This window comes from Sus scrofa, chromosome 16 (assembly GCF_000003025.6).
Source record: "Sus scrofa isolate TJ Tabasco breed Duroc chromosome 16, Sscrofa11.1, whole genome shotgun sequence".
Classification (NCBI taxonomy): domain Eukaryota; kingdom Metazoa; phylum Chordata; class Mammalia; order Artiodactyla; family Suidae; genus Sus; species Sus scrofa.
In genome coordinates this window covers 27,049,364-27,061,812 of record NC_010458.4, presented here as the reverse complement: position 1 = coordinate 27,061,812, position 12,449 = coordinate 27,049,364, and the positions used below count along the sequence as shown (strand labels likewise).

The following is a 12,449-nucleotide window of genomic DNA, read 5'->3' as shown; positions in this document are numbered from 1 at the left end:
GTTGTTGTGAATGAGGCCATGTTTCCCAGGGACTGCCCCAGTCAATGAGGAGCATGGCCGGGATATTAAGGTCAGAAAACTACCTGGGAGGCAACAGGGTTCATCTGATGAGTGACTTCGGCTCAAGGACTCCCTGTAGGCTTTTCCTTCTAAGAATTCTACTGCAGTCCTTATCCTCCCTCAAATGCTCTGTTCCCTCCTTTCTTCACAGACTCAGACCTTCATCACAGTCTGACATCTCTCCTGGTTTCCTCCCCACTTTCTCTCCAGTGTTTCACCCAATAAATCTCTTTCATGTCTAATTCCATCTTGGCATCTGTTTCTTCAACAGTGGACTATAACAATTTAGAGAAACTAAAAATTTTATCCTCCTACCTCATTTCTTGGGGGGTTTTATGATCTACTACCTCTAGAATCTAAATCCATATCTCTTCCAATTCCCCTCTTCCTACTTTCCAGTTGACTTTTTCTTTTGGATAGGAGAAGGGCTAACCCTATAATTTTGTAAACACTTCAATTTTATTTTTGAAGCTTTAAAATCTAGCTTTTAGCTTTCTCCTTGCTTAGAGAAGTTTTTAGAATTTAAGAAAACAAAATCTCTAACCAAACAAATCAAATAGACAAAACAAATAAACCAAACAAATTTCTAACCAAACAAATCAAACAAAAATCTCTTTTCTTCCCCACAAAATTTGGCTCTTACTTTTGCTTCCAAAAGTCCATGTGCTCAACAAAAGTCCATTCAGAAATTCAATCTGTCCCTTGGTTTTAAGAAGTATTCACTTTTCTTTGTAACAGTACAATGAAGAACACTATCATTGATAACTTAGTGGTAGGAAAAGTTTAAAAGCATTGTGGGAAAAGAACATAGAGTAAAAGGAATAGAAAATAGCATATAATTTAGAATAAAAATCACTAAAGTATTATTTAATATAATTTATCATCCAAAGATTTTTTTTTCTCATCTCGGCTCCTTTTTCTCTCATAATTTAGGACCCATGGGGAGGGACTGAGAGTTCTGTGCTAAAAATAGTTTAGTTACAGGAAAATATTACACCTATTTTTGCCCAGTCCATATCTATTTCTTTTGGGGCATCAGCCTAGAATTTCAAAAATTCCTGTGGACCATGAACCCTTACAAACCTACATGAGAATTGGAGCAAGTCAGTTTGAGGTCAGAATTTTGACCCTAGTAAAGGTGCAGAGAGGATTCAGATTTTGACTTTATAAGAGTAGACTTAATAATATTTAGCTTTAAAGTATACCTTAAATGGTTTAAATTCCCAAGAAATAATCAACAGAAGTGAGAGGTCAGTGACACGAAAAATTAAGGCTTCTACCTCAGACTGTGAATTTTGAAAAGATTCAAAGCCTTGCTTAAAGAGGAGAGACTGATTCCAATGATATTAGCTCAAAACGTAAGAGAGAAGGATCTTGTGAGGGGAACAGTCCCATGACGACAATTAATAATTTAAAGTTGCAGTATGCCCTTCTTTCCAGTTTTTCTTTTGGTATAAAAATAGAACTTTCACAGAAGTTTTATCGTAAAGAGAACTCTGACTTCCATTAGCTTCTGCTGAGCTGCCCATTCTCTTTGGAGACCAGAGGATGGAGCCCAGGTCTTGCTTGGGTCAGGCAAGGCTGGGCTGGTGCCTATTCTCCTCATAGGTCAAGGCCAAGATCCAAGAAGTGACCTGTTCGTTTCCTTTTATGGAAGTCCCACAGAATAGTCACACTCATACATAGGGAGGCTCCCAGTGCTCCTGAGGCCACACCAAGGGATGAGGGGGTGGTGGGAAGCACTGAGGAAGGAGCACTGAGGCCAATGGTTGGTTCAGGGAAGTGAATATTTCATCCAGTATCCAGACCCTGATACAAGTGCTCAGTGATCTTGGCATAATATTCTAAAGAAACAGATTCTAGAAAGAGTCATAAACTCACCTGCTTAGAAGGGAAAAATTTAGAAGAGAATAAACCTTTTTTTTGGTCATAGCTAACGGAAAAAATAGAAGAAAAAATTTTAGAGTAAATTTTGTTAGTAAGCTACATATTTCTTCACTCTCTTTTTACATTGTTGCCACCATTTAATGGTAGTGAATGTTTTCTATAGCCAAGACCATCAGGACAGTAATGACACAGAATAAAAATAAGATAAAATAAAACATGATAGAAATCTCTGGATATGTTTGAATCTCTGAAAGCCAACGGGTCTTGTGTCCAATTTTACATCTGAAGTTGTAGGTGATAATACTATAGAGTTAAGTATGTTTCTTGCCTAGCCCCTTTTAAAAAATGAAACTCAAAAAGAATAACAGATACCATCTTTAGATAATGCCATTGAGTAGCATAATTCTCATGGTGGGAGTGTCCTGTTCATCATGAGATTGTGACATGTTTAGAGCATCTCTGGTCTTTACCCAATAGGTACCTCCCCCAAGATGTGACAGTCAAAAATATCTCTAGAATTGTAAAATGTTCCCTAAGGGGCAAAATCACCCCTGGATAAGAGCTACTGCTCTTATGGTAAATTAGAGCTGGTAAATTAGAGTTACATTATTCCCTTCCTTGCTATAGGAACCAGGATATCACAAGACAGGAAGGATATTGAGAATGGAGAAACGGCACTGAAGGGAATGATGGGGCCCAAACACCAAACTTCCTTTGCCATTGTTTTTTCCTGGGTTAGGTCTTTGTTCAGTCTTTAGATTTTTATCAGGATTTTTAAAACAAAACGCCAAATCTAGATAGTGAAGTCACCTCTCTAGGAGCTTATCCAACTATATGGGAAGGAGAATTATTGCAAATAACAGGAAATAAAAAAGAAAACATGTGGGTCTAATGGCCTGAGGTTGGTCAGGTTGCAGCAAGCAAGCTAGTTTCATTTAATGGCTCATTAGTGGGTTGCTGAAAAACAGTGTAATAGTCCTAAAACAAAATCAGCAGCTAGAGCAGCAAGCAGCTCAAGCCCCGGGCATACATAAAAGTGTCTCATGCAGAAAATCATAAGTTAAAATTCATTTGGCAAAATATTAGCTAATGCATTTGAAAAAAAAAAACATAGCACAGATATTCTGATGGGAAAATACACCTGGTGAGTAATATTTCCAAAAAAGCCCATGAAGGTGTACACAGAATCAATTCTGTGATCTGATACCCAAATAAGGAAGACCAAATAATTTTTAATTGTGAGAGGCCTGGAAAAATCTTTAGCTTCATATGCTCTGACTCTGAGACTCTTGGTGGTAAATTTATCCAGGTGAGGTCACACCTGGAATTTTTTATTTACTTTGGCTTATTCCAGGTCTGAATAAACATGAATTATTTGGCAAGGATTCAAGAGAATATTGGTTAACTGCGGGCAAAACATATTTAAATGAGAAGGAATGGAGGAATCTACTAGACAGTGAGCTGAAGTTTGATGGTCTTTCTGCTGGGCAAGTCTGCTTGACTTGTTTAATATTTAAAGATAGGCTGGCATGCTTTAGTATTAGAATATCTCTGATGAGAACACTGAGAAGGTGATCCAAAGAATTGTTAAGTAAGTCAAAGATCACCCCAGAATGTGGCTGATAGAAGGTTCTTTCATTCTGGTTTCCCCTCACAGGTTAGGGTTAGGGTTAGCATACCCTAACCCTAACCCTAACCCTAAGCTTGAAGCTCAGGAAATATTGATGTTCTACCACCTTAGTATTCTTCTGCATTCAGAGATGGTCATTATATTGTGATTATAAAATGAAGCACAAGTCTATACTGTCATGTGAAGATGAAAATATGAGTTCTCTTAATCCTATGAGTCAAAGGAGTTTATCCATATGATTTTTCACCAGGCCTACTGCCTCATTCCTGTATCTATAAAGAGCTTCCAGACTCCAACCTTTAAACATCCAGCTTCTGAGGGAACAGACATTTCCATGTAAGGGTTATGTGATTTAAACAATAGATCTACTATTTTTATTAGTGATAGAATTTCCTTAAATCCGAAATGGTTAATGGGACTGAGAGTTGCTAGCATTTGGTGGTTTTGTTGCACTATTTTTCACCTTTAACATACATGAAAAGAGATGGAAGATACAATATCAATGGCTGGTGATGTGATTTTTGAATTCTGTATCAATATTTTAACCCATCAGCTAAATCTGCAATCATCTCTTCCCCAGTAAGATTAAAACTGAAGTAGGTAGTACAGTGTGATGGATGTAGTATAGTTTAATAGAGATAAAATGCAGAATTATTTTTTATTAGGGGCACTTAGGATGATTTCCTTTTCCATCTGAATGCCTGTTTAAATTGCTTTTATACTAAAATTATCTTATTAATCAATAGTCATCTTAGCATTTTCAATCCAACAAACATACTCCTTAACTCTTTAATTCAGTGCCACATCTCAAGTTGTGCTTCTGAATCTGCAGCTACTGAAAACTATGATATGTATAATAAAACTGCAGCAATTTGAAAAGAAAAATATCTTTCCAAGTTTTTCCAAGAAAAAGCAGTACAATTTCATAACTGCAAGAGGCCTTAGAAGTATTTAATCCAACATCTTCATTTTACATAGAAGACATAAGACTTAAAGGAATAGAAAAATGTGTCTAACCCACAACCAGCTGGCCTTAAAACCTGTTTCTTTATTCTCAGTGCAGAGCTGGTCTCCCTGTGCTGTGGTTCTGGCATATGGAAGACTGCTCTCATCACATATCCCTGCCAGGTGTGCTCAGAGCTAAGGAAGGAACTTCTGCAGAGGCAGAACAGCTTAGTGGGTATGAGTTTGAGTACTAGACTGAGAAGACTCTGGCTTGCAAATCTGGCTCTATTAGCTGTTATTTTAGGCAAGTGACTTAACTTCTTTGACCTCAGTTTCTTCATCTATAAAACAGAGTCTATAATCTCACTAAATCTATAGGTCATTATAAAGGTCAAACGAGGCCCTGACACATATTATGAACCCAACATGTTTCAGAATAAGTATTTCAACTCTGGTTTTGATACCATGAGTGGAGTTCAGTAATTTTAACATCGAGAGCCTTATCTCTTGATCTTTAGACCACAGAATTCAGTAAGCAGAGGGTAAGAAACATCCAAATCAATTCTGACTAACAGACTCATCTTAATGTCTTGATTTGCCAAACACAGCTAGGATACATAAATTGGAACTCTTGAGTCTTTCCCAAATATTCAGATATTTTTACCACAACGATTCCAGGCAAAAGAGCAATTATCTAAACTTGTAATATCTCCAGGGATAGAGATTTGAGAGTCCTCTAGTGAGTGCAATGCCCATTTTTTTCTCAGTTTACCTCCCTAGGAAAAGAAAGAAGAGAAGAAAGTCAAAGTTGAACTTACTAGATGCTTTAGAAATATATAAAAATATCTTCAGTGTGTGATTTGGATTCCCCCATATTTGAGTATGAGTAGTTTACTTAGGAAGTGGTCTTGGAGGGTGTAAGTAGGGGAGCAGAAAACAAGACAGGGAAGTGAAGGAGGTGCATTATCAAACAGGTTATTGCTGTGAGCAGTTGGGGTTCAATCTCTCTGAGAAATTAGATGTAAAACACACCAAGGTTTATCATACCTGAAATGTGAAGAGGCTAGGATATTTATCTTCAGCTTCAGCCATCCATGACTGAAAGCTGTTCCTGGGCGATTTAATTCCCTTGACACTTCCACCCTGTGACGTACATGGGCTGAAAGGAAGCCTGTGGCAGGATATTGCAGTAGAATGCTGTAGCATAAACTTGGTCAGTAACTATGAACAGAATGTGGGTGATGTTCAATGTAGTATATCTTATGATAAAAACAATAACCACTGGGAAGCATCTGGTCCTAGAATGTGATTTATGAAATAAATAATATGATACATAATCTGACATATTTATCTAATGAAATATCTTTGAAGAAGTAATAATAGACCATGTTTCATCCTTCTTAGAAAAAGAAGGGGAAGGTGGGCAACAGGTGTCCTTTTGCACCTAAGGATGCATACATCTAAGCTCACATCCTTATGATCCCACCTTCATTCATCATTTCACTAATACTTTTTTGGAAATATGGCTTATTAGAAATATTCTAAAACAATAACAGGCTGTTATCTCTGTGATGCCTGTTTTCCATTCAGCACACAGTAACAAGATGTTTATCAAGTTGATGGAAATATCAACAGCTGAAGACTTGGCTCTCTATTAAGAATTCTATTCTGAAAATTTCAGGAGAGGACTTATTATAAGTGGACAGAAGGATAATATGGGATAATACTAAAATAATAACAATATAAAGAAAGTTAGCATGAATCTAACTCAAAGTTCAGAATAAGTTCAAGTGTTGCTTTGGCATATGCTTTCACTTGGGACCAGAGTGAAGGATGGGAAATCTCAAAGTTACCCAACATGATTTCTTATTGTACTTGGAAAGATGTCTAGAGCTTTTTCTTTCTTTTTCCATTTATGAAATAAGCCCAATTGCTTGTGTTCTGGGATGCATTCACACAATGAGAATTAAAGCACCATCTTGGGTTTTCATTCTTTTCTACCCAGGCTCACTAATCTGCCAATTAGGAAAAGATGCTGATAATATATTGAATTTACTTGCATGTCATGGCTTGCTGTAACAGCAATGCAATATTATCTTTCCCCTTTCAGCCAAAGTTTTTTTTTGTCTTTTTGCCATTTCTTGGGCCGCTCCTGCGGCCTATGGAGGTTCCCAGGCTAGGGGTCTAATCGGAACTGTAGCTGCCAACCTACCAGAGCCACAGCAACGCAGGATCCGAGCCGCATCTGCAACTGACACCACAGCTCACGGCAACGCCAGATCGTTAGCCCACTGAGCAAGGGCAGGGACCGAACCCGCAACCTCACGGTTCCTAGTCGGATTCGTTAACCACTGCGCCATGACGGGGACTCCTCAGCCAAAGTTTTAAACAAACAAACCCTGTTAACAATGTTTTATTAATAACTTTTGATGAAGCAGAATATCAAAAACCTACTCTGCGGAGACATTAGAACAGCAGCTAAATGATTGTTGCAAGATCCAAAGCTGCAGAAGTAAATTAATTTATATTTTGGTATGCCCTGTGATAAGGTAAAAATAGTAAACCCAAACCTTTTAAAAGTATGTCTATGCAGGCAAAATATTTGAATATTTGCTTCCATTGTGTATTAAAGCAGAAAATTAGGCATAAAGTTGAGTTTGGTCAACATTATACTTTGGTTGATTGCTTACAGATCAACCACCAGAAAAGCAGAATAAGGACATTGGATTTTGGGGGGTCACTTTTAACGACTGCAATTTGATCAATACATTGTTAGTGGACTGGCATTAAATATTTGACTAATGACTAAACAATCAACTAGGAAATGATTAAAACTTTTAATTTTTAAAAATGGAAGCATTATAAAGCAGATTGGCAAATTATGCCCCACAGACCAAATCCAACCCACCATTGTTTTTACAAGTAAAGTTTTATTGGAACACTAGTCATGCTCTTATAATACTGTTTAGGGCTGTTTTTGCATTGCTGTGGCAGAGTTGAGCAGTTGTGACAGTGAGCAATGGCCCCCAAAGCCTAAAATACACATTATTTGATCTGCTGCAGAAAAAATTTACTGACCTCTGCTACAGAGATGAGACTTAACTCTATTTGTACAAAAGATGCTTGATAGAATGCTACCTAAAGAGACCAATGATGTGGGTTTCATTGCCATGTGCACATGTTAATATCACCTTTTCATGCTGACTCTGATCTGCCCTCTAACAAATAAATGCAATTAGTCATAAGAGAGATTATGTATCAAAAATTGGAGTGTAAATTATTAGAATTGGGAGCAGGCCATAGAGATCATATGTTTGATGTTCTAATTTTTTTATAGGTGAGGAAATGAGATCCAGAGAGGTCAGGAGGTTTGCCCAAGGCTATTCAGCTCATGGCAGAGGAAGGACACAGTTTCTCCTAGAACAAACAGACAAATAGCAAAAGCCCTTCTGACAAAGGCAGTCCCTTCTGGTGTACATCAGGGAATATTAACTTTGTTCTGTCAAGAACAGTCCTATGTTGGGTACACTTTTACTCTAACACACTGGTTCTCAAACTCCAGGGTGTGTCAGAATTATCTAGAGAGCTTTTTAGTATGAAGATTTATGGGCTTAACCCCTCCTTTCCCTTAGTTACTGATGCAGTGGGTCTAGGGTGGGTCTCAGGTATTAGCATTTCTAAAATTTTTTTCAAGTGATGCTGATGCTGCTGGTCTAGAGGCCACTTTTGAGATACACTGCTGGAATACACTGAGACTGATTAATTTCCGTTCTCTCAAATATAGGTATTTTGCCCTAAAACTGAAACAACCGTTCACCTGCTTGTGGTTTAGTATCAAATAGTAACCAACAAAGAACTACCACTAATCTCCTTACATTTAATTGGTATAGACACTATTGCACTATACCAATTAAAGCAAAAAGAAAAAGAACAAGTGAGACTAACCAGTCTTAGTTATCAAGCTATTTAGGAGGGAGTAGGGACAGATATAAAAGACAGATGCAAGTTGAAAGTTTTCATTCTGTGGGCGTGTAGCAATTGACAGTAGAATGTAGGAGTGTTTGTGAGATTAGGAGAGAAGAGAAGAGAGACATTATAAGGTACTGAGATGTCAAAATGTTCCCAGCATTTTTAAGAGCATGATTCATTAAGTAGTGAATCATACAATTTACGTTGTGAGAGATCATCTAATACTATTTTCTTCCCCACCTATAAATTTAAGAAATATGTGTGTGGATTTATATAAGTATTTATTCCATAAAACTTTAATATTAAAACTGCTCAATTGCCCTCATGTTCACAAATTCACAAAATCCCTTTATGGTCAAAGATATACTTGACAACAGAAAAATAAGAAACAAATTACATTAGACTCCTAATATATAACAAAACACTAGTAAAACAAAAATGTTAAGTCCCCTTGATTCTTGGTGAATATGCCAGTCATTAATGGAAATAAATAAGGAATGGGAGTTTATTTTTCTTGGATACTTTGTAATTTAAGTTGTTTTGATTTTTTTTCTTGAGGGAAAAAAAGTGGGGGAGAAATTTAATCTCAAAAGATTAAATTTGAGCTGGGCCGATGTAAACAAATATAATTTATACCCTACCCTCTCAACAATTATCAGTAAACATGATTAAGTGGCTTCTTGATTAAAAAAAAAAAACTCTAAAAATTCAGAACTGGGAAAATTTAAACTGATGTTTCTGACTTCCTTCCAACTTCTCCTGTGTCTGCTGAAACACTTGACTTTTCCTCTGCATCTGTGTCCATGGATTTGTGGGTTGCTGGCACCGTGGTCTCCCTGGCTATTATTGCTCCTGAGTTTATGAGGCCCAAGCTGGGCATGTCTGAAACTGAGCTCTCCCTGCCCTTCCCATCTCTTGCCCTGCTTGCTCCCTCTCTGTGCTTCCTTCCTCTGTCAAAGTTATCACCTCTCCAGGCACACAAGCCCTAAACCTCAAAAAGAACCCTGTTAACTCCTTCCCTCTCAAATTTAGCCTGTTCCCATGCTTCTCGATTTTTTTCATAATGTCTTTCATAGCTGTCCCCTTGTCTGTCTCTTTCTCTCCCTCTTTTCCACTCCCATCTGCCCACTCTACACCCCACTCAGGGCATAGTGGTTAAGGCACTTCAACTTCAGTGCCTGCACCCATGTCCTTTAGCTGGGTGACTTTGGATGTGGAAGTGCCTGAGCCTCAGTGTCAACATTTTATTTTTAAAGTGGGCATATTAATATTTGCCAATAGGGTTGTTCTGAGGATAAAATGAGATACTCATAATGAATAGCATAGTGTCTGGCATACTGTAAGTGCCCCCCAAAAGAGAAACTATAAACGTTATCATTCAAGAGGAAAACTTACATTCAAGAGGCAATTTTCTTTTGACCCTTACATACATACTCACTTTCATATATAACCTTGTATTCCAAATTTTATTTCATTTTCTCATGTAAAATATTTATTGCCTTTCATGAAGGATCATCTTCCACCCTGGAGGAAAGGATGCTATAGAGAGAGAAAAGCAAGAATTATTTCCTTTAGCACTCATTGTGTAGGGATAGAGGTGAAAATGTTTTCCTTTGTGCAAATGTCAGAAAATCAGAGAAGGCTCTCCCTACTTTCCCCCAGCAGTATTCATAGACTATGTTAAAATTTTTAGAGGGCTTCCATATTTGCTATTTCTTTTGAAACCCACTATTATGGATCAAATTGTGTCACCTCCAAATTTACATTGAAGTCCTAAATCCCAGTACCTCAGAATGTGATCTTATTTGGAAATAGAGTTATTATAGATATAATTAGTTATGACAAGGTTACACTGGAGTAACCCCTAATCAATATGTCTGGTGTCATTCTGAGAAGTGGAAATTCTCCCTGTGATGCACAGACAGGGAGAACATCATGTGAACATGAAAGCAGAAATTAGGATGGTGCAGCAGACGTTAAGGAGCTATCCAGTTATCCAGAAGTTAAGAAGTTAAGGAGCTATCCAGTTATCCAGAAGTTAAGAGCTATCCAGCAAATGACCAGATGCCAGGAGAGAGGCATAGGATATATTCTCTATATTCTCTTTTGTACCTTCAGAGGAAGCATAGCCCTGTTGACACCATGATACCAAACTTCTAGCCTGCAGAATTATGAGATGATAAATTCCTATTGTTTAAGCCTCTCAAGTTTGTGGTCATTTGTTATGGAAGCTAGCAAACTAATATACTTACAAAGATGCTATGAGATAGAGAAGGTGGTGACTATGCTCAGACTTGGGTCTGGAGTTACTTTCAACAGCTGCTGAGGGCTGTGGTAACTGGAGAGGGGCCAGGCAAGCTAAGAGTTGCTGCCAGGTAGAAGGCAGGGGACCCAGGCAAGGTCCTCATGTGGCACTCTGGCTTGCCTCCTTGCTCTCACCCAGCGAGGAAAGGAACAGGAAGTTAGATTAGAATACGAGGCCTGAGTTAGCCTCTGGAAGCCCTAAAGTTGCAGATAGCCATTTTCCCATTGCTGAAGATCCATTTTCCTAAAAGAGAATGGAGTCCTCCAGGACCATTAAAGTGCAGAGAACTTTATGCTCCCAGCCCAGCCAGCCTGGAATGGTTTTTAGTTTGCAGAATTTTCCATCTAACACATTTTCCCAGTGCGTTGAATTCTTATAACTGACACTGTCCCTGCTCTATCTAATCTCACAACCAGAACAAATGATAATTACACTTTTAAAGGCAAGAGGGGTAAGCTAACTCACAATCCCATGCCAATGAGTACAGAACATGTGCCAGGGCCATTTATTTTCTCTGAGTTTTCCCCTTTAATTGTGAATTTACAGCTATTTAATGGGTAATTGAGTTGGCTGGAAGTCTGATATCAAGATTAAGTGGGATTTTATTTTAATCACAAAATAAATCCCTTCTAAATTTACCATCTGAAAACCATCCAGATATACTCCTTGAGAGCTAATTTTGGCATCTTCATGGTGATGAGAATGGCAGTTCAGGAAACAGATCATCTCCTAGGTAACATGGAGCATGCTAGGGGATTCTGTCTCAATGCCCTTTGTCAGACTGAGCTACACTCACCTGGAAGGGAGCACCTATCAACATGTCTGCTATGAATAGTACAGAATTTGTTTCCTGTGGGTTTTTTTGCCTTCTGTGTTTGGATTTTGAAAACTTTTGTAATAAAAAAAGGTGCTATCATCCCCACCTTTGTAATGTTTACTCAGGTCTAGACAAATATGAGTGCAATCTAACACCCATTGAATTGAAGTCCAATTGGCCTCTCTGTAATAAGCTTGCCAGATAAAAATACCACATACCTAGTTAAGTTTAAATTTCAGTTAAACAATGAATAATTTTTTACTATAACTGTCTCCCAAATACTGCATTGGAAATACTTACAGTAAAAAAAAAAATTATTTATTTGAAACTCAAATTCAACTGGATGTCCTGCATTTTTACTTACTGGATGTCCTGTTTGCTTAATCTGCCAACCCTTCCCTGTCAGAGATGATGGTTTTCTTTTCTTTTCTTTTCTTTTTTTTTTTTGGTCTCTTTTTGTCTTTTCTAGGTTGACCCACGGCATATGGAGGCTAGGGGTCTAATTGGAGCTGTAACCACTGGCCTACACCACAGCCAGAGCAATGCAGGATCCAAGCCACATCTGTGACCAACACCACAGCTCATGGAAATGCCAGATCCTTAACCCGCTGAGCGAGGCTGGGGATGGAACCCTAAACCTCATGGTTCCTAGTCAGATTTGTTAACCACTGAGCCACGATGGGAACACCAGATGACAGTTTTCTAAACCTGTTTTTCTATTCTTTTAATCAAGTAAGATGTTACTTGGTTCTTTTTCTTTTCCTTAGCAAAGAAGTACTTTGCCCTAGAACAGTTTTATTTTTTTAAATATTCTCCTTGATCACTCGATTAGATCA

At 37.9% G+C, this 12,449-nt stretch overlaps 1 long non-coding RNA gene across 1 annotated transcript in view; it reads right to left on the bottom strand.

The window, feature by feature from the left end:
* The window catches only part of LOC106505886, a 54,846-nt gene extending 42,757 nt beyond the window's left edge, over positions 1-12,089 (bottom strand). Inside the window, exon 1 of the long non-coding RNA XR_002339572.1 lies at positions 9,930-12,089. This is a non-coding gene — a long non-coding RNA (uncharacterized LOC106505886). The remainder of the gene's footprint in view (positions 1-9,929) is intronic.